The 21129-nt window shown below is 42.2% G+C and overlaps 2 protein-coding genes across 2 annotated transcripts in view; both read left to right on the top strand.

Moving 5' to 3' along the window:
- The window catches only part of MNS1 (meiosis specific nuclear structural 1), a 433362-nt gene that overhangs the window by 55352 nt on the left and 356881 nt on the right, over positions 1-21129 (top strand). The gene's annotated exons all lie outside the window — the stretch shown is intronic.
- ZNF280D (zinc finger protein 280D) overlaps positions 20675-21129 on the top strand; it is a 177042-nt gene continuing 176587 nt past the window's right edge. The window contains exon 1 of the mRNA XM_058427947.1: positions 20675-20691. The gene's annotated coding sequence lies outside the window, so the exon portion shown is untranslated. The remainder of the gene's footprint in view (positions 20692-21129) is intronic.

Genomic DNA, 21129 nt, shown 5'->3' with positions numbered 1-21129 from the left:
GTGTCTTTATAGCAGCATGATTTATAGTCCTTTGGGTATATACCCAGTAATGGGATGGCTGGGTCAAATGGTATTTCTAGTTCTAGATCCCTGAGGAATCGCCACACTGACTTCCACAATACCTTAAAATTATTTAGAAGTTTCTAAAATAATGGGGCAGTGTAACTATTATATTGATTTTTGATTTTATTGCATTGCTGTCAGAGAATGTTTTACGTGATTTTGGTCATTGGTATTTGTTTGAAGTTTGTTTTCTGACATATTATGTTTTTTGTAAATGTTTCACGTGTGCTAGAAATAATGTGTTTCCTGGGAATCTCTGAGCCTCCTCTGGCTCAGGAGGCTGCCCGTAACAACAACAAAAATAATGAAAAGAATGTGTTTCCTATAATTTTGGGTGTAGGAATTACCTGTGTTCTTTACATCTTCTACAGCTATGATTATACATTTATCATTTTCTCTTTGTAATTTTCACAATGTATTGTGTGTACACACACATAGACACACACTGAAGTTCCAACTTACTATTTCTTCAATGTAAATTCTTCTTTTTATCTTTTTATCCTTTTATCATTATATAATGGTCCTCTGTATCCCTTACTTTTATTTTGCCTTAAAGTTTAAAAAAAGATGATAATATTGTTATGTTTAATTAAAAAATATTTTTCTAGTACACTTTATCCATCTATTTACATAATAATCTCTCTGTGTCATCAAGTTCTAGGTAGTCTCTTGGCTGAATTTTTAAAAATCCTGAGAATCTCCATCTTTTTGTAGGGAAATTCAATATGTTAATATTTATATGTATTTTGATTATTGATACATGCTTCATGTTGTGCTTTCTATTTATCTTTTTTTTTTTTTTTTTGAGTCAGGATCTCACTTTCTCAACCAGACTGGAGTGCAGTGGTGCGATCTTGGCTCACTACAACCTCTGCCTCCCAGGTTCAAGTAATCCTTCAGCCAGTTATTCTTTAACTTTGATTCTTTATTCTTTTCTACTTTCTATTAGGTTGAGCTAGTCTTTTTCTTTCTTTTCTTTGTCACTCTGTTGCCCAGGCTGAAGTGGTGCAGTGGCATGATCTCGGCTCACTGCAGCCTCCACCTCCCGGGTTCAAGTGATCCTCCCGCCTCAGCCTCCCAAGTAGTTGGGATTAAAAGTGTGCGCCATCACACCTAGCTAATTTTTGTATTTTTGGTAGAGATGGGGTTTTGCCGTGTTGGCCAGGCAGGTCTCAAACTCCTGACCTCAGGTGACCTGCCCTCCTCGGCTTCCCAAAATGCTGGGATTACAGGTGTGAGCCACCTCACCCAGCCGTCTTTTTCTTTATTCTCCCCTTTCCTCTACGCTGGGAGTTAGAAGGTAGGATTAAAATTTAAAAGACCCCTGGGAGAAACGAAAAGCCCAGGGTTCCATACTACTTTTTCAGACTGAGAATTTGGACTTTTCTACTTCCCTCTTCATGGCAGGAGTCGCTCTTCAAGGGTTTTCCTCCAAGGACGTCTCCTGGGTCTCCAGAGCCTGTGTCTCAGGGAATTCAGGCAGTTCTCTTTCGCAGCTTCTGAACATAAACAGAGAAGGTGGCCTGGGGCCTGGGTCCCCCAGGCCAAAAGCCAGGGGTCAATATGAGCGACAAGTGCATCCAGGGAAATTCTGCACAAGAACCACTGAGCCTGTCAGCTGAGCTGGGGTCAGACTGAACCCACCGCGGCTTTGTCCTCTCTCTTTATTCTGAAACCTTTTTCTTCCTTTTGCATTCAGCTGTTTATTTAAAAGTTATTTTTTACTGCATTTGGCAATATTTCTATGTGTAGGTACCAATCTGCCATACTCTAAAAAGCTGTGGGAGTTAGTTTACTTATCTTACAGACTGTTTACAAGTCCCAAGTCTCACCTTCCACCTCACATCTTTTTGTTTTTGTCTGGTTTCCTCTGTTTCCATCTACTTGTCTTACAAGTAGATTCTTTCTTTCTTTGTTTTTTTTTTTTTAAGATGGAGTTTTGCTCTTGTCACCCAGGCTAGAGTGCAGTGTGTGATCTCAGCTCACTGCAGCCTCTGTCTCCCGGGTTCAAGCAATTCTCCTGCCTCAGCCTCCCAGGTAGCTGGGATTATAGGCACCTGCCGCCACACCCGGCTAATTTTTGTATTTTTAATGGAGACAGGGTTTCACCATTTGGCAAGGCTGGTCTCGAAGTCCTGACCCCAAGCGATTCACCCGCCTCAGCCTTCCAAAGTGCTGGGATTGCAGGCGTGAGCCACCACACCTGGCCTAGATTCTTTTTCTCTGTCTTGCTCCTCTGTACTGATGATTCATTTTGAAGTTCTGAGTGGCTGTTGTTCTGGCCTCCCCTCAAATCCCTTTGTCTCTCAGGTTGGGGAGGTAAGACCTCCTCTGCACACAGGCTCCTGGACACCATGCTCTGCTCACAGCCAGAGTCCGGGTAAGAAAGCTGGGCATAGTTCTCTGTGCTGTAGTTCCTGGGTGTGTTGCCTTTTCCCCATCCTTCAGCAGTTTCTAAAATGATGGACTTGACAGGTCTCAGCCTTCCTGGCTGGACACACCCCTGGCTATGATGGAAAAATGCCCAGCTGGAAGCAGCTGACATGTCCAGAGCTTCCAGCAATGGGCTTTCCAATACAACATGTTGGGGCCCTTATTTCCTGTCACTTCTTTTTGGCTGGGTGGCTCCCTCTAGCCACAGGCATTCCCTGGGCAGCTGTCAGAGTTAACATCTGAGCCTGGTCAGCACTAGTGCAGCTGTAGGCTCTGGCATTGCTGCTCATGAGTAAATTCCCCAGTGAGCCCACAGTGCTGCCTTGACATCTCTGTTGGGTGCAATTCTCTTCAAAGAAGGCCAGCTTCCTAGGTGCGAGCCCTATGCGGTCACATTGGGACCCGCCCTCAGACCTTGTACTTGCATTCATTCTCTAGTGTTGATAGCTTGAAACTTAAAATAATTTGTGAATAAAGTTTTGCTTTTTACTGGGCTCCATAAATTATGTAGCCTCTCCTTAGGAGAAACAGAGAATACCACTGGGTGGGGTTTATCGACTAACCTGCGTCTTGGGAGTGCAGAGCAACGGCCATTTTAAGTAATTGTTTTTTCTTCTGGGAAGCTCCCACACATCTAAAAAGAATTTTAGGCCAGGAGCAGTGGCTCAAGCCTATAATTCTGGTACTTTGGGAGGTCAACGTGGGCCTTGAGGTCAGGCGTTCAAGACCAGCCTGGCAAGCATGGTGAAACCACGTCTTTACTAAAAATACAAAAATTAACCAGGCTTGGTGGCGGGCGCCTGTAATCCCAGCTACTTGGGAGGCTGAGGCAGGAGAATTGCTTGAACAAGAATTGCTTGAACCTGGGAGGTGGATGTTGCAGAGAGCTGAGATTGCACTGCAGTACTCCATCCAGAACAACAGAGTGAGACTCCGTCGCCAAAAAGAAAAAGTGTTTTAGTGCCTTAGAAAAGGAAAAGGGTAGACAGCCTCTAGAATAGCTGTCCGATGTAACTTTCTGTGATGCTGCTAATGTTTTATATATTTGATGTCCAATATAGCGGCCACTATCCCCATGTGGCTTATGAAAACTTGAATTTTAGCTAGCATGACTGAGGACCTGAATTTAAAAACCTTAATTATTTAAAAATTGAAGTTACATAGACACATGGAGCTGTTACCATATTGCACAGCATAACTCTAAAACAACAAAGTAATTTCTGACCTTTGTGCTTTGATTATTGTTCATACTGATCTATAGCAAGACTTAGGCTTTGTCCAGAAAGGATTTTTAAATTCATATTTAAGGCATACCATGAACTAAGATGGGGCCCTCAACTCATAGTGTTTTCTTCTTAAGAAAAAAGAAGATAACCTTACCACCTATTAAAGCTAGGTCATGATATGCGTTGCTCTACCCTGGAAAGGAGATAGTACATGGGTGAATGAGTTGCCCAAAGACTGCCCCTTCCAGTTCCAAGGGATTATGGAAGAAATGAGGAAGACAAAGAAGAAGTGAGAAGGCCAGAGGCCAGAGTCTTGGCAAGGAGTGATGGTGAGGAGGTGGGATAGTGGGCGGGTTGATAGATGAGCTTGAGCCATCACTCCTGGGCCTACATGGCCGGGATGTTGTACAGGTGATCTAGCAAGTCCCATGTGTTCTGATGAGACACAGAGGTTTTGAGAGCACAGAGGTACATCAGACGGCTCTGGTCAAAACAAAGAGGTACCCAAGTAGAAACTTTGAGATGACCAGAAACACAAATTCCAGAGGAAATTACTTTACCTCAAAAAGCCAAACCAGAAAAATCAACCTTCAGTGGTCACCAGTCCAGTAAACAGAAAATCTAGCCACTTCACCTTTGGTCAGTGAGGATTCAGATAATATCTCTGCTGCGTGGGTCATCGAAATTCTTACAGACCCCACTAAACAGAGACAGAGTCACTAACTTGGAGGACAACAAAGAGATGGAGAGAAGATGTGAAGACTGTATTTTATCTAAAGAAACTAAAGATAATTTACATAAAGAAGGCATCTGAATTATTGAGCTGAACTAAGTTTAACTGAAGGGGATAAATTTAGGGTCCTTTCTCCCAATTCCCTGTAGATGAGTAGATGAGTTATGGAGAAATATAGAAGCTACATTTTCCTCGCACATCTGAGTACAGAGTGAATGAATTTGTGATCCCACTACAAATACGTGTGGCTTCCTGCCAAGCCAGTGATGGACAGCAATTCCATTCACAAGGCTTTGTCAGGGGTGGGGAATGTGTGGGGAAAGGGAGGATGCTAACTTCATGTACTGAGTCTGGGAGCAACAACACCAGCACCATGATGAATTGGCCACTTAACCCACAGATGCCCTCTCTTTAAAGGCACTAGCAACCTCACGTGGGAAGTACATTTTGAGTGTATCTGGGAGGGAGTTTTTCTCTTATCCTCTGCCTGGACAGGGAGGTGGTTGTAGATAACGCAGCTTACTGGTCCAAGAGCTTTGACATCAATGGGAGAGGGGAGGATCTGGCAGATTATGGTGTCACTTTGGCTGTGCAGGCCCTAGTCATCTTCTCATGCAGGATCAAGGAGGCATGAGCTACTTGGACAAAATCCTAATATATGAATCTGAATCTAACATCCTGTGAGTCCTTTGTCCGTACAGTCCTCTGTAGTCCTCTGTGGGCTACACCACCACCTGCAGGCCAACCCTGAAAAGTACACGTCCAAGCGAATGGAAGAATTACTGGGCTGTATTCCGTCCGGTCAAGACACCTGCATTATGCTTCAAGTGTTTGTAGTCCCAGAGGAAGAGCCCACATGATTTATCAAATATATTTATCAATTCCTGGAATTCATTAGACAATTCTTTACACATTTCTTTTCATAGTCTGTTGTAATAATTGACATGCTCAAAAGGGATGGAGGCTTTTCTTGGTTCTCAGATGCAGATGCAGTCTCCTAACAAGTCTTACTTAAGTTACTCCTGCCTTCCCCTGACCTACCTGACCTAGCCCAGTCCACATGAATGTCTCCATCCACTGAGATGAGCAATATCTAGTGCTTGGAAGACCCAGCCCTGAAGTCTCCACCCCTGGGTTTCCTTCTCTAGGAAACTGGCTTTTGAGAGAGTATAATTGCTCCTCTTCCTTGGGATTAAGAATCACTTTTCATAGAGCTGGAGTGGCTGAATTAGATGCGGAAACTCAGTTTGCACCAGAGTCACCTTCCTCAAGCACTTTGGGTTCACCATTTCATACCCAATCCTGGGAGCCATAGACACACAAGGGAAGACTACAGCACCAATCCTGGAAATCATCTGCTGGGAATTTTGAAGATAGCCAGTCCTAGCCATCACTAATAGAGGTAGTCAGGTCTGGCAGGGGCCCACACAATTGGGGTTTTATGATATGTGAGTGTAAGAGGAATAGAGTGGTCAAGAATGAGCCTCAAGCCTACATCCTGAGCTGCTGGATGAATGGTAAAGCCAGGAACTGCAGTGTATAAAAATGTAAGAAAAACAGGTTTGGGAGATGAGACCAAGTTCTATTTTGAAAATGTTCCATCTGAAATGCTTATTAGACATCTAATGGAAATCTCAAGTAGGTGGCAGAATATGTTAAGTCTGGAGCTCAGGGGAAATGTCAGGGCTAGAGAATATAGATCTGGGAGTTATTGACAGAGAGATAGAAATTAAAGCCATGGGACTGGATAAGATCTCCTATAAAGTGAATGAGTGTATTTAAAGAACAGAAGATGTTTAAAGAAATTAAAAAATGAGGAATAAGAGGAAGGAGCCAGCAGACTCAGAAGAAGCCAATCAGGGACACAGGAGGAAAACCGAGACAGTGCGTTGACTCAGGATCCAAGTGGTTCACCAAGTCAAGTCAAATCCGCTGAGAGGTCAAGTAAGAGAAGGGCTGGGAAATTGTTCAGAGGATTTAAGACATGTGGAGCTCACTGGTGATCCTGGGAAGAATGGCTTCAGTGCAATCATAGGGAAGCAAACATGATTGAAGAAGACTGAAAAGAGACCATGAAATGAGGAACTGGAGAGACACTGAGTATTGACAACTTGCTTTAGAAATGACGACGTAAGGAGGCCTGAGAAGCAGGAAGGAGTAGTTGGAGGAGGGTGTAATTCTAGGGAAGACAGGTTTTTTTAAAGACAGGAGATATTATAGCATGTGTATATGCTATGGGAATGATCAAATAGAGAGTGGAGATGTAGAGATGGTGGAGACGGTGAGTGATGAAAAGAGCAAAGCGTTTGAATAGGTGATGGGGAATCCAGGGCTTTAGTCACAAGGTCTAGGAGGACTAAGAGTCTAGGACAGTTTTTCCATCATCAAGGAAGGAAAGGCAAAACTTAATGAGAATGCTGATGGGAAATGTTACAGTTGTCTTGTGGTTGTTTCTATTTTCTTAGTAAAAGTAGAGATGAGGTCTGTTTCAGCCAGCTCATGCTAGCTCAGTTCACTGAGACTCTGCCCCAGACCGAGCCCAGTAATTTACCCTGACAACTGAGTTAGAAAAGCCCACGCATGATGCAAAAGGTTCTACATTCTCAGAAGTGCCGCTGCCAGATCTGGTACCTGTCCTTGAGAAAGGATGTCCGCTAGAGAAGCAAACACATGAAATGCTCCCACCTCAACTAAGAACCCACCTAAACATGTTAAGACTTTGTAGTTACCCAGTGAAAAACAGCACCCAATGGAGTGGGATGTGGAAGAAGAGCCAGACCTGGTTAGAGCCTCCTCCCACATCAGGCTAAGGGTGCTGGCATCCTATAAAAAATTAAGAAAACTACCTTAAATATTTTGTTTTACCTTCTCCCTCTGTGCTATGTTTTAAACTTGCTTGCTCACAGTGGATTTTCCCAGTTTGTCCTCATATTTGGATGGATACTCTGTCTCTACCCAACCTTTTAGAAAAGATGGTTCTTCGGTACTGCCCAAGTGGTTTTAAATTCAGCTTCTCCCTAGAATGTTTCCCCTGAATCTCTACCTCTTCAGCTCCAATGAGCCTCAGACATGTCCCAGGCTCCCAGCTACCATATCTCTTCCCAGCCTGCCTAGGCCCTCACTTCTCAGGGATGAAGGTCTTCACACATATGAGAAACCGTGTAAAGTAGATTTTAGAAGGATAACATAGTGTAACCATAAGGTGTTATTCAAAGCAGCAGCAGGAGCAACAGGGCTTTCTGAGCAAGGCTTTCCTATTTAGCCTTCTTTATCTTTCTCTAGCCATTAAAAATGACTTCTAAAGGAATAACATATTCCTTGGGAAAATGAGTGAAAGTACAAATGAATTAGGGTTTAGAGAAGATGAGGATAAAGGAGGTTGCTTCCCCATGGAAGACCACACACACACACATACACACACACACTTTGATTACTACACATAGTAACTACATGTATTGTAGCTTACAGATGAATGAAAAATTTGAATGTCTTTTTTAAAGCAAGATTTTTGTAATAAAACACAAAGATATATTAATATAAAAATAAAACATGCATGATGGCACATAAATATTCTAATTAGGTAAATAAGCTTTCTTCAACCAAACATTTGTGGAGAGGTGTTTGGGCCCTGTATTTGAATCAAAGTATCTAAGTAAAGGTACTTCTAATTAAATAGGAGTCAGGGTGAATATTTATTTTCTCACATAATATGTGACTAAATGAATGAGGCTATTTTGTTTTTGTTTTCTGAACAACCCTTATATTGGAAGCCTAGTTTGTCTCTAAATGATTTTGGAACTTCTTGTTAGGAACTACCTTCAGAACTCTTTTGATGAATAGGGTGACTGATTATTTCTGTTTTCCAGAATGTGGGTCTATAGAATTGGGACAGTCTTAGGCAAATCTTCTTGATTTACCTGGAACTGAGGGAGATGTCCAGTCCTAAAACTGGGAAAGTTCCAGGCAAAAAGGATTGAGTTTGGTCACCCTATTCATAAACCACACAAGAACTACCAGCCCATTGCTTTATAGTCATACAGTGTTACTCAGTTTGATCTCCTCCTTATTTTTAAGACTGGCCCTTAATGTCCTTTGGCTGTTTCAAAGACTAAATGTGTTCCCTTCACTAGACAACTTTGTAGCAACGTACAGAAGAGCCTGAATTCGGAAGGCAATTTTACAAACTTTCCTTTCTTCCCCCCCCTTCCTTTCTTCCTTTCCTCGTTCCCTCCTTTTCGTTCTTACCTTTCCATATCTGAGTCACAGTATTTAAAAGTATGTTTTACAAGTGGTGGATATGACAAAGACTTCTTTTCCAAACTTTAGTCAGGTTCCCCTGAACCGTCTTCTCGACTAGGCCTCTCCCCTGGTCCCCATCCTGTCTTCGGCCTGCCTAGTGTAGTTTTAGGAAGAGTCCTGCCAAGTCAGTTTATTGAGAATACCCTCCCTTGATACCTGATCACCCCTGGTATCCGATGAAATTCATTTCATATCTCCTACCCAGTTTTGGAATCCCTCAAACCTCAACTTGTAGCTCAGTACATTATCCCTTCCCTTTACTTTTAGCTGCTTAACACATTTTATGGTAATCACTAATTCATCACATGGAACTGAATAAGAACCATTTAATATGATTGTCTTCTCCATTAAAGCTGTCATCATAATTAGAGCTGCAGTGAACTGTTTGCCAGGAATTATAACTTCTGCCAAGAAAAACTTGGGTGTCATTTTAGAAAAATTCTTAGGTGGGGGAGGAGGAGATCAGGGCCATCTGTGTGGGGATCCAAAGCTGAATAATGATAAGCAAAGCCCCTTTCTCCTGTTCTCTGCCAAACTCTGGCCAGCCCTCCAACTGGACCTTGCCAAAGACTTTAACATGAACTAGCTTTCAAGGTAGTCCAAGAAGCACACCCTCTCAGGGGAAGAAAGCCTTTGGAAAAGGCAGCAACAAATAAACATTAGGCCTCTGTACATAAGGCTTTCTAAAAGTTGTTCCAAATGGTTTTGTTTGCTACCCCACTGTTTCCAGGGCAACCACCTAAGCCAGGACAGAAGTAGAAGGAGACATGAGGCTAGAATGGGACCACCCACTGCAATTCTCATTTTATCCTGATGGCAAGAACCTTTATATCGACTCAAAGTGTTTGTCAGGCCCCTCGCTGTGAATCACTGGAATAACATTTTGCCCTGATGGAAGTGTGTCACACGCTGCTGCTCCCACATCCCCCCATACTGAGGTGTTTTTAAATGGAACCAAATATCCCAGGGGAGTTTTCTGTGCACTACTAGCATTGCTTTGTCGCACATTTTTAGATTACACACTGTAAATTATAGCTGAAAAAAATACATTATGCTAATTTCCTCCTGCATGTCTTTGAGTTATTTTTAGGAAAAGTGTCTTTGGAATTCAGCTTCTCAGGTAAATGTTTAAAATGAAGAGAATAATAAGACTAAGGCAGAGGGATGCTGCAGGCTCAGACTGCAACTGCATCACAGTCTGGCACTTTGTAATGAGCACAACTTGCGTGTCCAGCATGGATTTTAGCTGCCAATAGTGGAAGAAGCTCTGGACTGGGCGTCAGTAGATTTGGGTGTGCATGCTGGTTATGCAACTTTTTGGATATGTGACTTTGGAGGAATTCGTATCATGTTCCTAAGTCTTGACTTCCTCACCTATGGAATGAGGGTGTTCAGCGAGATCTCTAGAGTGCTTTCCACTTCTCATACTCCATGGCACTGTGTGCTAAACTAAGCGAAACGACCTCAAATCACATGAGCAGATTGTGTTGACTATCTTTAAAAAGAATGAATAAACTCAGGCCAGGTGCAGTGGCTCATGCCTGTAATCCCAGCACTTTGGGAGGCCAAGGTGGGTGGATCACTTGAGGTCAGGAATTGGAGACCAGCCTGGCCAATGTGCAGAAACCCCATCTCTACTAAAAATACAACAATTAACTGGGGTTGGTGCGCGCCTGTAATCCCACCTACTTAGGAGGCTGAGGCAGGAGAATCGCTTGAAGCCGGGAGGCAGAGGTTGCAGTGAGCCGAGATCACACCACTGCACTCCAGCCTGGGCAAAGAGTGAGACTCTGTCTAAAAAAAAAAGAATGAATAAACTCAATCTGTGAGCATTATAAATTCAGCAGCACAAAATACTTCAGCCTGCGTTCTTCATGATCTCTTACTGCACTGAGGTTGTTGATTTTTTCACATGGTGTGCTGGATATCTCCCATTTGCCCTTCAGATCCATGTTCCATCTTTCTCCACCCTGGCAGACTGTCCTATAAGAACAACAGCACAGGCTTGTGTCCTGGCTTCTAGGTGAGCTCAGCAAATGTGCAGGAGATGGAAAAAACAGTTGAGTGTGAGGTTGCTCCCTCCCTGCACCTTGCCTGTGAGGTTGCCATGACTGCATTCCGCAACCAAAGGTCACAGCTCCGGTAAAGCACCCTCTCTACTAGCTGTCTTCAAGTTTCCGTAATAGATTCCTCCACTTGTTGCTTCAGGTCTAGGGGCACTGTACGACCCCTGTGGTTCTCTATGCCCAGTCGATATTTTTAAAAACTCATTTAGGCTGGGCATGGTGACTCACGCCTGTAGTCCCACCACTTTGGGAGGCCAAGGTGAGAAGAATCCGAGATCAGCCTAGGCACATAGCGAGACCCCGTCTCTAAAAAATTAAATAAATAGAAATAAAAAATAACAATAAGTAAAAACGAGTCTTTATTTATTTATTTATATTTTAAAGAGGGTCTCACTCTGTCACCCAGGCTGGAGTGCAGTGGCACAATCCTGGCTCACCGCAACTTCCGCCTCTGGGGTTCAAGTGATTCTCTTGCCTCAGCCTCTCGAGTAGCTGGGATTACAGGTGCCCACCACAATGCCTGGGTAATTTTCTCTTTTTTTTTTTTTTTTTTTCTGTATTTTTTAGTAGAGACAGGGTTTCGCCTTGTTGGCCAGGCTGGTCTCAAACTCCTGACCTCAAGTGATCTGCCCGCCTCGGCCTCCCAAAGCGCCAGGATTACAGGCATGAGTCACCGCACCCGGCCAAAACTAGTCTTTGTTAAAAGTCTCCCCAGAGTTTCCATTGTGAATGAGCCTTCTGTTTCCTGCTAGTACACTGACTGATACACCCAGTTTCTGGGGATTACGGGTGTGGCAAGACCACAAAGCCCATGGTGCTTATTACTGAAATACATAAATTTACCTTGAATGCATCCTTTTTTTTTCTCTTTAATTGCAGCTTAGAAAAGATAAGAATCTCTGTGTACTGCTGCTTGGTTATGTAGTACTTGACCTCTATCCATGCTTGTATTAAACAAGATTCAGAAGCAGATAATAGAAACCATTCTAGTAGTTTTAGCAAGAAAGGATTGGCTACAGGGAATCCCATGCCCGCAATTACATGGGCTGCAGGAGGGGGCTATGGGCTGGGTTCCAGGACAACACTACAGAGCTGACCTGTCTAGAGAACTATCTCTGCAACAATCTGGAAGCTGGGGATCAGGAAACCACTATACCACTCGCCAGATCCTAGATCACGCTACCTTGCCACAATTTGGGAATCAGAAAGTTGTGGCCTCAACTTTTGGCCCCAAACCATACTGTAACTGATTCGTACCATCAAAATGAAGGCCTGGGCACTGACTTCCTTCCTACCTAACTCAGTGCTAACTTAAATTTTCACACAAGTACATCTTATTGGTGGATCCTAATCATATTCCTAGCTGTGTGAAAGTCTGGGAAATGTCACTTTTAGTTTTCTAGCCTGTGCAGTATAAGAAGGCACTCTACAAGAAGGGTAGAATGAAATCTGTGCAAGCCCCTCTACTCTATCTGCCACAAAATTATTTCAAAAACATGAACTTTGGAGATTCAAAAAAGAGCAAAATTCAAATCTTTACTCTAGGATTTATTAGCTGTGTGACCTTGGACAGGATGCAAGGTCCAATATTACTGAGCCAATTTTTCCTCTGTACAATGGAAGTATAATATCTACCTCACAGAATTGCCATTCATTCATCGATTTATACATCTATCAAATTTTTACTGATTTTTACATTAGTACCAAAAGTTTTAGTTGAAAGTGACAAAAACTAACTGGTTGATTAACCCAAAAAGAAAACTATTAAAGGATATTTGGTAGGTCACAGAATTGCCAGGAGGGCTAGAGAGCCAGGCTCAAGGATGAACTCCCAGGATACCACCACAAACAATGGTCAGGACTGGCCTGAAGACACTGCTGCTGCCTTCACCTCCTAGCATCCAATGCGACATTTTACACTGCCAGCAGGAACTTCACTGACACAAGCACTACTGCCAGCCCCGTTACAGGAACTCAACAATGCCACCTCTGAAGGCCAAGTGGCAGTGGTGTCACTCTCACTGGCAGAAATGGATTCCATGTGGCATTTCTTTCTCACATTGCTCTCATCTCAAAGAAATTTCACAAGGATGTCTGATGAGGCCTGAGTCAGATGCTTGTGCCCAGCTAGCTACAAGGGGGGTGAAGAAAGCATAATTTCTGATGTCTAATTTGGGGAGGAAAGAAACTTCCTAACCAAAAGGAGAGTGTTCGCAGGTGCTGAGCTCCAGACAAAATAGACCACACCTACTCCAAATGGCTAAGCAAAAAGGATATTTATTGGCTCTCATTCTCTTTCTTACTCTTGTTCTCACTTTGCTTTCCCTTCCCTGAGCTTCATTTTCAGGCATTCTGTCCCTGGTGGCAGGTTAGGCCCTGAGAGCTGTAAACTTACGTTCTACCAGCCAAGCAATCCCTTGGAAAGAATGTGTCTTTCCCAATCATTCCTTCAGAACTCTGTGGCTGACTCTATTGATCTGACTTGGATCACGTAAGCTTTCCTAAATCATTCACTGAGCCGAGAAGACGGAATAAACTTACCCACCAATTTTGGGTTACATGCCAACCAAGCTGTAGAGGTATAGGTTCAGCCCTTCTAGAACTGTTTGGCTCAAGCATCGGGGAAGAAAGTTTTCATAAAGGAAACTTGGGATACTGGCAGGTGAAAACAATTATTGTCCACTATAATCTCCCAAGCTGTTTGATATCCATACACACACTCTCCTTCTCATACATACAGCAGCATCATAATTGTTATCACCTGCAATAGTGCAACTCTTTTACATACCTCTCAAAACTCCCTCCTTCCCCAGGTGCTAGGCCAGTTACTGCATCCACCTCTCAGCAACATGCATTATTCTAGATTGGTCCAGAATAGCTCCCTGTGTATTGGCAACCTGAGGTTAAATGATTAATTTAACCTGATCTACAATGGTAGAAATAGGTCAGGTTATCTTAATTAAAGAAAAAAAAACTCACATGGAAAAGGGAAGGGGAAGAAACAGCTTAGAGTGGTCATTGGCCAACAGAATTTGTCACATCCTGCTTCTCTGGAATAAAAAGTGCTGTCTGCTCCAGTGACAGAGTGGATATATTGGTCAGAAAAAGTAGTTGATTCTGGTTTTCTCCTCTGGGAGAAGAGCCAATGTCCAGTATGCACTGTGGTCACCTCTGAAAAGGACAGTGGAGAGGATCACTTGTGAGGGTTAAACTAATTTAGAACCCAATTTTCCATTGAGAAGAGTTCAGGGGCCTGGAGATTACCTTAGGTTGGTAAGTATTTATCCAGAAATAACAATTTTCTTAGAAACCTAGTAGGCTCTCCATGCACATCCGATGGTAGGATGTCATCTCTCATAGCAACAGGCCTTAGAGCTCTGCCCTTCCCTCCAGCTCTCAGCCACAAAGCCTTCATTTTTTAACATTTCCTGGGGTCAATGACAAGCAATAGCTTGAGTCGAAAGAGATAAAACCAATCTCAGCTCCAACATCCCATGTATTTCAGTGGTTGGGCTATAAAGTGGGGCCTAAGTGAAGCTTTATCAGTCAAGGAAGGCCCAGAAGGAGGTGCTTAGTAGAGCTTTTCCGGGAGCCTTTTTTTTTTTTTTTTTTATCTCCTCTTAAGTTTTCAGAATCTTAAGACATTACTTCCACTAACTTTATCTCAGGGGAGAGAATTCAGCTCAAGATTATCTGACTACTATTCCTCTTTGATCACAGGCCACAATTAGAAAGGGCTTCCCTTAGCAGTTTCTGTTCTCTCTCTCTCTGCTTTCTGATGAGCCAGTTGTCTCTTACTTGCAGTAACTTATCTTGGGCTAAAAAAAAGTATCCAACCTAATTCAATGAGGTGACATTTTTCTACTGACTCTCCCAAATCTCCAGCTGGACAGACACATTGCCTGAGTTTCCAGATACAACACGCTTTTGAAGATAGGCATTTTCCCAGCCAGAGAAGCAGAGGTCCACACTGTCTCCTGCCTCACCATGACTCTTCCAACTTCACATTGTCATTCTAAGTGTCAGTCGTAACTGCTATATCCAGGAATCAATTTCTACTTCCGTCTATTTCTGTTTCTGCACAAATGAAAGAAACTCACTCTGACTATCTTAAGCTAAACAAGAAATGTGCTCAAGGATGTGGACTAGCACAAATAATTAAAAGAAATGCTAAGTAAGCACCAGGCTGTGAAAAGGCCAGGAGTCAAAACAGCTCTAAGTATCCAGATAGCAGGAACTAAAGGTCAGCCTCTTTTCGTGGCACTGTTAGTGGGATAAATGATCTCTGTCATTTTCTATCTCTACGTTACTCTACTCGAGATTTAATTTTTGGGAGACAGAGTCTGAATGGCATTCTTGGGTCACACATATACTCACCTCTTGAGGGCAGGGCAGGACATTTTGAATGATTGCCTCACCAAGACTAGCAAAAAGATTGTTTCAAGGTGTTTTTACCAGAAAAAGATGGAGTGAATGCCAGGCAGGTAAAACCCAAAGACGGTCAATATTTGCTCTGTGCTAAGCACTGTGCTAGTCTGTCTGGATCCAAAGATAAATAATGATGGCTAACATTTATTAATCATGTGCTAGGTGCCAGGAACTTTCTATGTATTATTTCAGATAATCTTTTTAATAAATAGCATAAAGTAGATACTCTTGTTTTTTTTTTTTTTTTTTTTTTTTTTTGAGACTGAGTCTCACTCTGTCACCCAGGCTGGAGTGCAGTGGCATGATCTCGACTCGCTGCAACCTCTGCCTCCTGGGTTCAAGTGATTCTCCTGTCTTAGACTCCCGAGAAGCTGAGATTACAAGCTCGTGCCACCATGCCCAGCAAATTTTTGTATTTTTAGTAGAGATGGGGGTTTCACCATGTTGGCCAGGCTGGTCTTGAACTCCTGACTTCAGGTGATCCACCTGCCTCGGCCCCCCAAAGTGTTGGGATTACAGGTGTGAGCCACTGCACCTGGCCATAGAGTAGATACTCTTATGTCTTAGTGATGCAGGATTTTTCACTCCTTAAGGCTTAGCTAGATCTAGGTTCTTGTCTCACAACCAGGAAACATTAGTCACACAGACATCAAAGAGTGAGTGGAGTATAATCTATTAAGCAAAAAGGAAAGCTCTCAGCAAAAAGAGGGGTCCTGAAAGGAGGTTGCCGGTTGCCCCCCTTCAAAGTTCAATACAAGGGCTTCTATATATCTGCTGATGGGGCTGGGTTCCTGTATTAGTCCATTTTCATACTGCCCATAAAGACATATCCAAGACTTGGCAATTTACAAAAGAAAGAGGTTTATTGGACTTATAGGTCCATGTGGCTGGGGAGGCCTCACAATCATGGCAGAAGGTGAAAGGCACATCTCACATGGCAGCAGACAAAAGAAGAGCACTTGTGCAGGGAAATTCCCCCTTTTAAAATCATCAGATCTTGTGAGACTTATTCACTATCACAAGAACAGCACAGGAAAGACCCGCCCCCATGATTCAATCACCTCCCACCGGGTCCCTCCCACAACATGTGGGAATCCAAGATGAGACTTGGGTGGGGACACAGCCAAACCATATCAGTTCCCTATTTGTGTAAGGTGTGAATTCCTGGTGGCTCCACCCCATCCTTCCAGTGTACTTGCGGGGCCCTTAGCCTGAGTCCCTCCACATTGATTTATTTCCCTTACTGCGCATGTGCTAAGGGACAGAATTTTTCACCGTGTGCATGTTTAGGCAAAGCCCCCTGTGCACAATGACCTTGATGGATCGGAGATTCTCTGGGGACCCTCTCCTATCTGTCTAGGATAGTTCTCCGCCTCCTGCCTCTATCATTAGGTCAGTGTCATAGGTTTAATTGTGTCTACCCTAAATTCATATGTTAAAGTGCTAACCCCACTATATCAGAATGTAATTTTATTTGTAAACAGTCATCGCAGATGTAATTAGTTAAGATGAGGTTATTAGAGAGGACCCCAATCCCGTATGACTGGCATCCTTACAAAAAGGGGAAATTTGGATACAGCAAGATGCACACAGTGAGAACACCATGTGAAGATAAAGGCAAACAGTGAAGTGATGCTCCTACAAGCCAAGGAATTCCAAGATTGTCAGCAAACCACCAGAAATGAAAGGCAAGGCATGGAAGACATCCCTCAGAATGATCCAACCCTGTTAACACCTTGATCTTGGATCTCTGCGAGACAATAAATTTCTCTGTGAGAACTGTGAGACAATAAATTTCTCTTGTTTCTACCACTCAGCTTCTGGTACTTCATTATGGCAGCCCTTGAAACTAATGCAGTTGGGTTCTCTAGAAGCAGAGCCTGAGATGAGCTTATTATCCAAGAGCTCAATGAAAGGAGTACCTTCCTAGGCTTCTCCTGTATTTTCCAAAATGGCCACAGCATTAGTTCTGGTCCCATATACTGCACTAGAATATTGTCACTCCTTCCTCAAGAAGAGGAGTCTTTAAACTTGAATGGGCCTTGTGACTGTCTTTACTGATAGAATAAAGTAGAAATAACACTTTGTGACTTCCAAGTTTAAGTCACAGAAAGCAATTTAGCTATCATCAGGCTCTTTTGCAGGGTACTCTCTCTTAGAACCCAGCCACCATGTTACGAGGAAGGTAAAACTAGCCCATGCAAAGAAATCACAGGGAGAAGGACGGAGGTCCCCAGTGAATGGTTTGTATCAAGCGCCATATATGTGAGGGATGAGACTTCAGATCATTCCCGTCCCCAACCTTTGTCTTCCATCTCAGAAATCTTTTAACACAGAGACAAGCCACTACCTCAAAGTTCCTGACCCACAGAATCCATGAGCCTAATAAATGGCTGTTTTAAGCCACTAAGTTTTGGGGTAATTTATTTTGCAGCCATAGAAACTGGAACAGGTTTTTACCTGGAAGCGGGATGTTGTAATAAAAATCTAAAAATGTGATAGTGGCTTTGGGGAAGAAGGTGGAAGTTGGAAGGACCATAAAGATACTGGTAGAAGAGTCTGATGGTCCTCAAGAAGGCTTGTAGAGAGAGCTTGAAGTAAAGTAAGAAAAAGTTCTTGGAAATTGGAGGAAGATCTTTGTTATTTAGTGGCAGAATGTTTTGCAACACAAGGACCTGTAATAAAGTAGAAAGCAGAAATTATACCCAATGAACTGAATTATCCAGCTAAGGAGATTCACTGGAAGAATGTTGAAGGTGCCCTCTGGCTATTTCTTCTTGTTTACCGTAAAAGATGAGAAGAAAGAAATAAGATGAACACAAAACTGAATTTGAAAATAAAACTGTCACTTCTACGCTCTGTAAGATTGTCAGTTAAGGAAAATGCTTCAAGGCAAAGATGAAACCCAGGTAAGAACAATACGATCCATTGATATGATCTCAGAAAAATCTCAAGTGATTCCTCAGAGAACAATTTAGTCAGATAAAAGATCCTCTAAGGATCTTAAGGGCATATCCCACAGATCACCTTTATCAAAAAAGGGCTTATAAGAATCTTAAAGATGTTGTCCCTCGGGAGCCTAATAGGAAGGCGAAGGTAGAGAAGGGCTTATCTTGAAGGAGACCTTTGGGTAAGAATTGTGTTTAATGGAATGGATTATAATATAATTCATTAAAAACTCAAAGATTTTAAAAGAATTTTATCAACTTGGACTGAAAGATATAGAAAATACAAAATGAAATCCAAATTTCTGTGGGCAGAAACAGGCTGCAAAAATTACTCAGCCATAAACATGGGCTATTTTCCATGGAAAATGAAGACGGCCAAGAGGGTAGAGCCAAGAGCCAAAGTGAATTGTTCCCAGGCAGTAGAATTAATCCTTTAATCAAGGAACTGGCAACATATGTCCAGCTAGATTTCAAAATTGCTGTGGACCAGTGAATCCTGTGTGTATCAATTTTCTTCCTTTTTAAAAAGCAATGTTCATAGCAGTATTTTATACCTTTTCCATTACTGCATGTTGGGAATGTGCAAGAGAGAAATTTTGTTTCTTTAGTTCATAGGTCTACATATCAAAAGGAAATGTTCCCAATAGGAAGTGGGCTGTTCCAGGGGTGAAGCCCTCAGAGGGATATCATTTCAAATTATCCTTTTGCCTTCCCCTTAGGGGCTCTTCCTTTTAATTCTACGTGTTGAGACACCTCTTATCCTTCAAAGAATTCACGATGTGCTGGGAAAATAATTGTGTAGCGGAGTCTGATAGTTCTCTTCCAGTGTCCATTCTCCTCTTTTTCAGTAAAAGAACCCTTGAATTCTAGCTAAACACATGTCTGCCAGGAATAAAATTGCATTTTCCAGCTTCCCTTGCAGCTAGGCATGGCCATTTGTTTAAGTTATTGTCAATGGGATGTCACTTTCAGAGAGTATACCTAAAATAAGGATTATGCCCTTGGCTGTATTTTCTCCTTCCTGCTGGTAGGAATACAGATGCAAAGACCAGCTCTATTCAGCAGTCACACTGGATTATGTCTATACAGTCATACCCTAGGGTTGATAAAAAACAAAGCTGGAAGGATCCTGAGTCCTTGCCAAATTGATATTTTATACAAGAGAGTAAAATCTTGAGTGTTAAAGCCACTGTAAAATTGGGGTTTCCATCCCGTGGTATACCGTCTCATCCTCACAAAAAAGATGTCATAGATGGGAGAATTATGGCTCTCTGAGAGCAAGGACCTTGTCTGCCTTAGTTATGGCTATGTCTCCAGCATCTAGAATTATGCATGGTGCATTATTTATAAAGAAGTGAATGAATAAAATACTATGATAATTAAGAATGAAGAACCAACACAAAAAACTGAGACCAGCATTTCCCATGTACAATTTTTTTTTCAGTTATAGTTAAATATACATAACATAACATTTACCCTTTTAGCTATTTTTTTCAGTTGTGCTAAAATACACATAACATGAAATGCACAATCTTAACTGTTTTTAAGTGTATAGTTCAATGGTATTAAGTACATTCACATTGTTGAGCAACTGTCACTACCATCCATCTCTAACATTTTTCATCTTCCAAAACTTTTTTCATCCTTAAAACTTTTTTCATTTTCCAAAACTGAAACTCCATGTCCTTAAACAATAACTCCTGTGGCCTCCTCCCTTAGCCCCTGTCACCATTCTACTTTCTGTCTATATGGATTTGACAAATCTATGTACCTCATATAACTGGAATTATATGATATTTGTCTTTTTGTGACTGGCTTATTCCACTTAACATAATTCTTTAAGATTCATTCACGTTGTAGCATACGTCAAAATGTCCTTCTTTTTTAAGGCTGAAAAGTATTCCATTGTATGTATATACCACATTTTGTTTGTCTATCTGTCATTGGGTTGCTTCCACCTTTTGGAGATTGAGAATAATGCTGTTATCAACAGGGGTGTACAGAAAATGTTTTATTATTTACTTATTTTTTGAGACAAGGTCTTATTCTGTTGCCCAGGCTGGAGTTCAGTGGCATAATCTTGGCTCACTGCAATCTCTGACTCCAGAGCTCAAGTGATCCTCCTACCTCAGCCTCCTGAGTAGCTGGGACTACAGGTGTGGGCTGCCACGCCCAGCTACTTTTTGTATTTTTTGCAGAGACTGGGTTTTGCTATGTTGCCCAGGCTGGACTCGAACTCCTGAGCTCAAGCAATCCACTTGACTCCACCTCTCAAAGTGCTGGGATTACAGGTGTGTGCCACCACACCAGGCCAGAAAATATTTTTAAAGATTTCAGATTCCTTAGATGTTCTAATTTACTGACTCAAATCTTGGAAGTGGGAGAGGCAGGGTGGGGAGCAATTTGGAAGATGTATTTTAAATGTTTTCCAGGTGATTTGGAGTACAGATAGTATAGTCCTTGAGTTGACAATTGGAAGTCACTGATACCACATGGTGAGTACTACTTGTGCTAGTCTACAGGAATAGAAAAAACGGAAAAATAAGGTTATGAAGTGAGAGCTCTTTGTGTTGTTGAAATGAAGGAGAACTTGAATTTGGCACAAATGAGAAGGGAGGGCATTTCAGGTTAGAGAAAAAAATTAATTAAGAGATATAAGCATTCTGATTTTAAAGTAGTTCCCACTTATCTGTGGTTTCACTTTCTGTGGTTTCAGTTACCCACAATCAATTGTGATCTGAAAATATTAAATAGAAAATACCAGAAATAAATAATTCCTACGTTTTCTATAGCATTCCATCCTGAGTTTTGTGATGAAATCTCACACTGCTGTGCTCCATGATGCCTGGGACATGACTCATCCCTTTGTTCAGTGTATTCACGCGGAATGTGCTGCCTGCCCATTAGTCATTTAGTAGCTTTTTGGTAATGAG

The sequence above is a fragment of the Hylobates moloch genome, unplaced genomic scaffold, assembly GCF_009828535.3.
Source record: "Hylobates moloch isolate HMO894 unplaced genomic scaffold, HMol_V3 SCAFFOLD_14, whole genome shotgun sequence".
Classification (NCBI taxonomy): Eukaryota; Metazoa; Chordata; class Mammalia; order Primates; family Hylobatidae; genus Hylobates; species Hylobates moloch.
The sequence above is the reverse complement of the archived record's forward strand: the minus strand, read 5'-3'. Positions and strand labels throughout refer to the sequence as shown.